An 8,779-nucleotide genomic window follows, 5' to 3' on the forward strand; every position below is an offset into this window, starting at 1 on the left:
ATATCCTTCACCCAGTGTTCCCCAATGATAATATCCTGCTTAACTTATAGTACAACATCACTAACAGGAAGTTAGTGTTAATATAAATATAATGTTTGAATTTTTCCAGTTTTACATGCACTTGTGTTCTACGTATATTTATTTCTATACAACTTTATTACATTTATAGATTTATGTAGTAGAATTGTTTTAAAGTTTTCTTTTATATTCATTTAGATCTACATCAGACTGTTATAATTTTTGCTTCAACTCTCAAATTGATTGAGAAAACAAGAGAAAAGGGAATATCTATTGTACTTACTCATATTTTTAATCTCTCCTTTGTTTTTTATAATTCCTATTGCTTTTTTATAAATAAATTTTTATTAATGTTAATGGGGTGACATCAATAAATCAGGGTACAGGCCCTGGCCGGTTGGCTCAGTGGTAGAGCGTCGGCCTAGCGAGCGGAGGACCCGGGTTCGATTCCCGGCCAGGGCACACAGGAGAAGCACCCATTTGCTTCTCCACCCCTCCGCCGCGCTTTCCTCTCTGTCTCTCTCTTCCCCTTCCGCAGCCAAGGCTCCATTGGAGCAGAGATGGCCCGGGTGCTGGGGATGGCTCTGTGGCCTCTGCCTCGGGCGCTGGAGTGGCTCTGGTCGCAATATGGCAACGCCCAGGATGGGCAGAGCATCGCCCCCTGGTGGGCAGAGCGTCGCCCCTGGTGGGTGTGCCGGGTGGATCCCGGTCGGGCGCATGCGGGAGTCTGTCTGACTGTCTCTCCCCGTTTCCAGCTTCAGAAAAATGAAAAAATGAAAAGAAAAAAAAAGAAAATAAATCAGGGTACATATATTCAAAGAAAACATGTCCAGGTTATCTTGTCATTCAATTATGTTGCATACCCATCACCCAGAGTCAGATTGTCCTCCGACACCCTCTATCTAGATTTCTTTGGGTCCCTCCCCCTCCCCTTATCCTCTCCTTCATTCCCTCCCGCGCCCCCTCTTCCCACCCACCCCCAGTAACCACCACACTCTTGTCCATGTCTCTTAGTCTCGTTTTTATGTCCCAACAATGTATGGAATCATGTAGCTCTTGGTTTTTTCTGATTTACTTATTTCACTCCATATAATGTTATCAAGATCCCACCATTTTGTTGTAAATGATCCGATGTCATCATTTCTTATGGCTGAGTAGTATTCCATAGTGTATATGTGCCACATCTTCTTTATCTAGTCTTCTATTGAAGGGCTTTTTGGTTGTTTCCATGTCTTGGCCACTGCGAACAATGCTGCAATGAACATGGGGCTGCATGTGTCTTTACGTATCAATGTTTCTGAGTTTTGGGGGTATATACCCAGTAGAGGGATTGCTGGGTCATAAGGTAGTTCTATTTTCAGTTTTTTTAAGAACCACCATACTTTCTTCCATAATGGTTATACTACTTTACTTTCCCACCAACAGTGAATGAGGGTTCCTTTTTCTACACAGCCTCTCCAACATTTGCTATTACCTGTCTTGTTGATAATAGCTAATCTAACAGGTGTGAGGTGGTATCTCATTGTAGTTTTGATTTGCATTTCTCTAATAACTAAAGAAGATGAGCATCTTTTCATATATCTGTTGGCTATTTGTATTTCTTCCTGGGAGAAGTGTCTGTTCATGTACTCTTCCCATTTTTTTTATTGGATTCTTTGTTTGTTTGTTGTTGAGTTTTATGAGTTCTTTGTATATTTTGGATATTAGGCCCTTATCTGAGCAGTTGTTTGAAAATATCATTTCCCATTTAGTTGGCTTTCTGTTTATTTTGTTGTCAGTTTCTCTTGCTGAGCAAAAACTTTTTAGTCTGATGTAGTCCCATTCATTTATCTTTGCCTTCACTTCTCTTGCCTTTGGAGTCAAATTCATAAAATGCTCTTTAAAACCAAGGACCATGAGTTTAGTACCTATGTCTTCTTCTATGTACTTTATTGTTTCAAGTCTTATATTTAGGTCTTTGATCCATTTTGAATTAATTTTAGTACAAGGGGACAAGCTGTAGTCGAGTTTCATTCTTTCGCATGTGGATTTCCAGTTTTCCCAGCACCATTTGTTGAAGAGGCTTTCTTTTCTCCATTGTGTATTGTTGGCCCCTTTATCAAAAATTATTTGACCATATATATATGGTTTTATTTCTGGACTTTGTATTCTGTTCCATTGGTCTGAGTGTCTATTTCTCTGCCAATACCATGCTGTTTTGATTGTCGTGGCCCTATAATAAAGTTTGAAGTCAGGTATTGTAATGCCCCCGGCTTCATTCTTTTTCTTTAGGATTGCTTTGGCTATTTGGGGTATTTTATAATTCCATATAAATCTGATAATTTTTTGTTCCATTTTCTTAAAAAATGTCATAGGAATTTTGATTGGAATTGCATTCAATTTATAAATTGCTTTGGGTAATATGATCATTTTGATTATATTTATTCTTCCTATCCAAGAACAAGGAATATTTTTCCATCTCATTGTATCTTTTTTGATTTCCTTTAACAATGCTTTGTAGTTTTTGTTATATAGGTCCTTTACATTCTTTGTTATGTTTATTCCTAGGTATTTTTTTTTTGTTGCAATCGTGAAAGTGATTATTTTTTTGAGTTCGTTTTCTAATATTTCATTGTTGGCATATAGAAAGGCTATGGACTTTTGTATGTTAATTTTGTATCTTGCGACCTTACTGTATTAATTTTTTGTTTCTAGTAATCTTTTTGTGGAGTCTTTGGGGTTTTTGATGTATAGGATCATATCATCTGTAAAAAGTGATATCTTTACTTCTTCTTTTCCGATATGGATGCCTTTTATTTCTTTCTCTTGTCTGATTGCTCTGGCCAGAACTTCTAGCACCACTTTAAATAAGAGTGGAGAGAGTGGAAAACCCTGTTTTGTTCCTGATTTAAGGTAGAAAGTACTCAGTTTTATGCCATTTAATATGATGTTGGCTAATGGCTTATCATATATGGCCTTTATCATGTTGAGATATTTTCCTTCTATATCCATTTTGTTTAGTGTCTTAAACATAAAATTGTGTTGTATTTTATTAAATGCCTGTTCTGCATCTTTTGATAAGATCATGTGGTTTTTGTTCTTTGTTTTCTTGATATGGTGTATTATGTTAACCATTTTACGTATGTTGAACCATCCTTGAGATTCTGGGATGAATCCCACTTGATCGTGATGTATTATTTTTTTAATATGTTGTTGTATTCGATTTGCTAGTATTTTATTTAGTATTTTAGCATCTGTATTCATTAGAGATATTGGTCAGTAGTTTTCTTTTTTTGTGCCGTTCTTGCGAGGTTTTGGTATGAGGGTTATGTTGGCCTCATAAAATGTGTTTGGAAGTATTGCTTCTTCTTCAATTTTTTGGAAGACTTTGAGTATAATAGGAACCAAGTCTTCTTTGAATGTTTGATAGAATTCACTAGTATAGCCGTCTGGGCCTGGACTTTTATTTTTGGGGATGTTTTTAATAGTTTTTTCTATTTCCTCCCTGCTAATTGGTCTGTTTAGGCTTTTTGCTTCTTCATGACTCAGTCTAAGAAGGTTGTATTGTTCTAGAAAATTATCTATTTCTTCTAGATTGTTGAATTGGGTGGCATATAGTTTTTTGTATACAATAATTCTTTGTATATCTACAGTGTCCGTGGTGATTTCTCCTCTTTCATTTTGGATTTCGTTTATATGAATTCTTTCTCTTTCTTCCTTGGTACGTCTTGCCAAGGGTTTGTCAATTTTGTTGATCTTTTCAAAGAACCAGCTCCTTGTTTTATTAATTTTTTCTATAGTTTTTCTGTTCTCTATTTCATTTATTTCTGCTCTGATTTTTATAATTTCCTTTCTTTGGCTGGTTTTGGGTTGTCTTTGTTATTATTTTTCTAGTTCTTTAAGGTGTAAAGTTAAGTGGTTCACTTGGGCTCTCTCTTGTTTGTTCATATATTCCTGAAGTGATATGAACGTCCCTGTTATTACTGCTTTTGCTGGATCCCAGGGATTCTGATACGTCGTACTGTCATTTTCATTTGTCTGTATATATCTTTTGATCTCTACGCTTATTTCTTCTCTGACCCATTCATTTTTTTTAAAAGTATGTTGTTTAGTTTCCACAGTTTTGTGGGGTTCCCCCCCCTTGTTTTATTTTTTTTCAGTTGAATTCTAGTTTCAAGGCTTTATGATCAGAAAATATGCTTGGTACAATTTCAATTTTTCTGAATTTGCTGATCTTATTTTTGTTTCCCAACATATGGTCATTTCTTAAGAATGATCCATGTACACTGGAGAAAAATGTATACTCTGTCACTTTGGGATGAAATGTCCTGTAGATGTCTATCATATTCAGGTGCTTCTAGTGTTTTATTTAAGGCCATTATATCTTTATTGATTCTCTGTTTGGATGACCGATCTAGAGCCGTCAGCGGTGTATTGAGGTCTCCATATATGATTGTATTTTTGTCAGTTTTTGTTTTTAGGTCAATAAGTAGCTGTCTTATATATTTTGGTGCTCCTAGGTTTGTTGCATATATCAAGGATTGTTATGTCTTCTTGATTCAGTGTCCTCTTAATCATTATGAAATGACCATTTTTGTCTCTGAGTACTTTTTCTGTCTTGTAGTCAGCATTATTAGATATAAGTATTGCTACACCTGCTCTTTTTGTATGTTATTTGCTTGAGATATTGTTTCCAGCCTTTCACTTGGAATTTATTTTTATCCTTGTTGCTTAGATTGTTTCTTGTAGGCAGCATACAGTTGGATTTTCTTTTTTAATCCATTCTGCTACTCAGTGTCTTTTTATTGGTGAGTTTAATCCATTTATATTTAGTGTAATTATTGACACTTGTGAGTTACCTATTGCCATTTTATAAATTGTTTTCTGTTAGTTTTGTATCTTGTTTGATTCTTCTTTTTTGTTTTTCTATCATTTGTTTTTGTTTGTTTGTATTCCATACATCTTTCCTCGGTTGCTACCTTTTTTTAAGTCATATGCTTCTGTGGTGGTTTGTTCAAGGGTGGTTACCATTAAGTAATGAAAAGGGTACCTACCATATTCATTGTAGTGCACTATCTTATGAGTGTTTCTGCACTTTGTTGTCCTTTGCTACTGTTAATCTCCATCCTTTTTCCTGTTTTTTGCTTTTGTTGTCACAGTTTAAATTTGGTTTTATTGTGTTCTTGGTGGAGCTTTTACTTGTGGTTTTGTTTTGTTTTGTTCTTTGAATCTGGTTGGAAAACTCCCCATAGTATTTCCTGGAGTGGGGGTTTCCTGATTATAAACTCCCTCATCTTTTCTGTATTTGTGAATGTTTTTATTTCTCCTTCGTATTTGAAGGATAGTTTTGATGGGTATAGTATTCTTGGCTGAAAGTTTCTCTCTTTCAGGACTTTAAAAATTGGGGTCCATTCTCTTCTAGCTTGTAGAGTTTCTGCTGAGAAATCAGATGATTATCTAATAGGCCTTCCTTTATATCAGGGGTCCCCAAACTTTTTACACAGGGGGCCAGTTCACTGTCTCTCAGACCATTGGAGGGCCGGACTATAAAAAAAACTATGAACAAATTCCTATTCACACTGCACATATCTTATTTTAAAGTAAAAAAGCAAAATGGGAACAAATACAATATTTAAAATAAAGAACAAGTAAATTTAAATCAACAAACTGACCAATATTTCAATGGGAACTATGCTTCTCTCACTGACCACCAATGAAAGAGGTACCCTTCCAGAAGTGCCGCAGGGGCCGGATAAATGGCCTCAGTGGGCCACATGTGGCCCGCGGGCCGTAGTTTGGGGACCCCTGCTTTATATGTTGTATTCTTCTTTTCCCTGGCTGCCTTGAGAATTTTTTCTTTGTCATTGGTTTGTGCCATTTTTATTATGATGTGCCTTGGAGTAGGTTTGTTATGGTTAAGAAAACTCGGTGTTCTGTTTGCTTCTTGAATTTGAGGCTTTAGTTCTTTCCACAGGCTTGGAAAGTTCTCATCTATTATTTGTTTGAATATATTCTCCATTCTATTTTCTCTCTCTTCTCCCTCTGATATACCTATTATTCTTATGTTATTCTTTTTGATGGGGTCAGACAATTCCTGTAGCGCTTTCTCATTTTTTTTTAAATTTTTGAGTCTCTCTCTTCTTCTCTCTGTTGTGTCTGAAGTTGCTTGTCTTCTATGTCACTAATCCTACCTTCTATCTGGCCTGTTGTATTAGCTAAACTTGTTACCTCGTTTTTCAGTTCATGAATTGAGTTTTTCATCTCTGTTTGATTTGTTTTTATAGTTTCAATTTTCTTGGTAATATATTCTTTTTGTTTGTTGAGTTGTTTTCTGAGCTCCCTAAATTGCCTTTCTGTCTTTTCTTGTATATCTCTGAGTATATTTAGGATTTCTATTTTAAATTCTCTGTCATTTAGCTCCAAGGTTTCCAATATATTAAATTTTTTCTCCATAGACTTTTCTTCATCTATCTGTGCTACCTCTCTGTCTTTTGTATCCATGATATTTTATTTCCTTTTTCTTAATGGCATCTGAGGGTGGTCTTGTTGATAGCACTAATGAGAATTAATAAAGAATAAAAAGTAAAAAAAATTAGAAAAATTTAATAAATGGAAAAAAATTTAGGAAAAAACACACAAAAAATTATAATTTATTATTCCCACCCCCTTTTCTTTCTTCTCTTCCCCTTCTCTCCCATCCTCCTTAGGAAAATATCATGATGAACTATAAATTATACTATGCTAAATGGAACAAAAATTGCTTATAACAGAAGGCCTGAGTTGGGGGGAAGTGTTCAAGGGGCAAAAAAGGAAGTAAGGACCCACAAAATGTAAAAAAGGAAAAAATTTGGGTCAAGTATAAAATGATTTGCTTGTAAGTGATGGTCAACTAAGAGATATAATGAGAGGGATAAGAGGGAAACAGGAAAAAGGAAAAAAAAATAACTATTGTATTAAGTGGAGCAAAAACTAAATAGAATGGATATCCTGGGTTGGGAGTAATGCTAATAAGTTAAAAAGTGAAGTAAAATGCACCCAAATTGCCACAAAAAAAGAACTTGAGTCCCAAATTAAATAATTTGTTCATGATTGAGGATTGAATGAGAGAAAAAGTAAAAGGAGAAAAGAAGAAACTAATAGAGAGGGAGAAATAAGAAGAGAGGGGAAAAGGAAAAGAAGAAAAAAGAAAAAAAACGAAAAGAGAGAGTTAAGGGTTTTGAAGTATAACCCTCATGGAGAGTAAGGAAGAAGAAAAGAAATAAAATGTAACACTGATGGGTAGTGTAGTTCAAGAAGAGGAAAGAATAAGACAGGCAGAGAATAAAAGGACCAAGGTGGAGGAAATAGAAATAATAATAATAAAGGCAAGAAGATGAAAGAAACAAAAAAATAGTGGAACAAGTTATAAAGTCTGTGGCTTTTTCTTGATTTTGAGTGAAAATCAAAATCAAGATTAACTTATTAGCATTACTCCCAACCCATTACTCCCAACTTCTTCTTCCTTTTTCTTTCTTCTCCCTCTTCCTGGTCTGTGACTCTGTACCCTAGGCTCTGCCCCTGTGGCATGCTTAGGTAGAGATTTGCAGTTGATGAGACTCTATGGCGATGTCATATATTAGGCTTCAGTCTCATTGGTAGTCAAGGCTTGTTAGCGTTCGTAGGCTCCGACAATGAGAGAGTCCATTTTCCCAGAGCCTGTCTCCTAGTCTCTCCTTCCTGAATTTGCAGCCTGATGATCCAGCTATGAGGCTGCCGCTGCCTCTGCCTGGGGAGTAAGAGGCTCAAAGAGCTGGAAAATCCCAATCTACCCCCACTCAATGCAGGGCTCTGGGTAAGGCTCTGGCAGTCAGAGCCGCCAGTGTAATCAGCAGGGCTGGGAGCCAATTGCTCTCAAGGTGACTTTCTATGACCCTCCAGGCCTGTTCAACATGCCTAGCACTCTGTGGGACCACTCTCCCCAGGCTTTCTGCACTTTGTAACCTGTTTAGGCTGGGAAAAAGATGCCCTAGTCGCTGCCTGCAGTACAGGTGGTCTTAACATCTGCCAAGTCCCTCTTTTTAGCGTATATCCCTTGAGTATGAATGTTCTTCCAATCAGAAGTTGCCCCCACCCCTTTAGCAAGAGGCACTAAAAAATATCATGCCTCTTATCTTGGATCACTGAACTGAGAGAGATCTTGTCAGTTAGAGCCGTGTAGGTCAGTTGGGAGGTGAGCAGACCGTGGATTAAGCTAATTTCAGTGATTGGATCCACAGATCTGCTCCAGAAAGGACAGCAAGCTGCTCGCGCGCCCCTCCCCCGATGCTTGATTGTTAGCTTGAATGGCTGGGTGAGGCGCCCCACCCACCTAGAGAAGCTCGGGCATAGGGAAGTTTGCTTTGGCACACTCACCGTGTGGTTCTGCTGGCAGCTGCTGCCCGAGGCGCGCAGGCGTTGGCTCGCGTGGGTTGATTCACCACAGGCACACTCTTTCCTCGGCTTGAACGAACATCCGTGCTGCAACCTAGCTTCCTCCACACCCTTAGCCCCACCCCCACCCCGACTCTCAGTTCCAAGTGAAAGCAGCCTTTGCTCAGGTTAGTGAGGAAGGCAGAGTGTTCCTATGTCTGACTTATTTTCTTCAGGGTTGATTATATATTTAGTCAATTTTTTGTTTGATCCTACTTTCGCCTTCAGTGTGTGGAACTCCTGGATGTTCCAAGGTTAGATTTTTCTGTCTCTGGTTGATGAACTTGTTGAAATTTTGCGGAGATTTGTCAGTCACGCTCCTCATGGTGCCATT

The 8,779-nt window shown here is 37.4% G+C and overlaps 1 non-coding gene across 1 annotated transcript; it reads left to right on the forward strand.

The window, feature by feature from the left end:
* Positions 1 to 404: 404 nt before the first annotated feature.
* TRNAA-AGC (transfer RNA alanine (anticodon AGC)) lies at positions 405 to 480 on the forward strand. Its single transcript has one exon. It is a non-coding gene; the product is annotated as a tRNA-Ala (tRNA).
* Positions 481 to 8,779: the final 8,299 nt, after the last annotated feature.

This window comes from Saccopteryx bilineata, chromosome 6 (genome assembly GCF_036850765.1).
Source record: "Saccopteryx bilineata isolate mSacBil1 chromosome 6, mSacBil1_pri_phased_curated, whole genome shotgun sequence".
Taxonomy (NCBI): Eukaryota; Metazoa; Chordata; class Mammalia; order Chiroptera; family Emballonuridae; genus Saccopteryx; species Saccopteryx bilineata.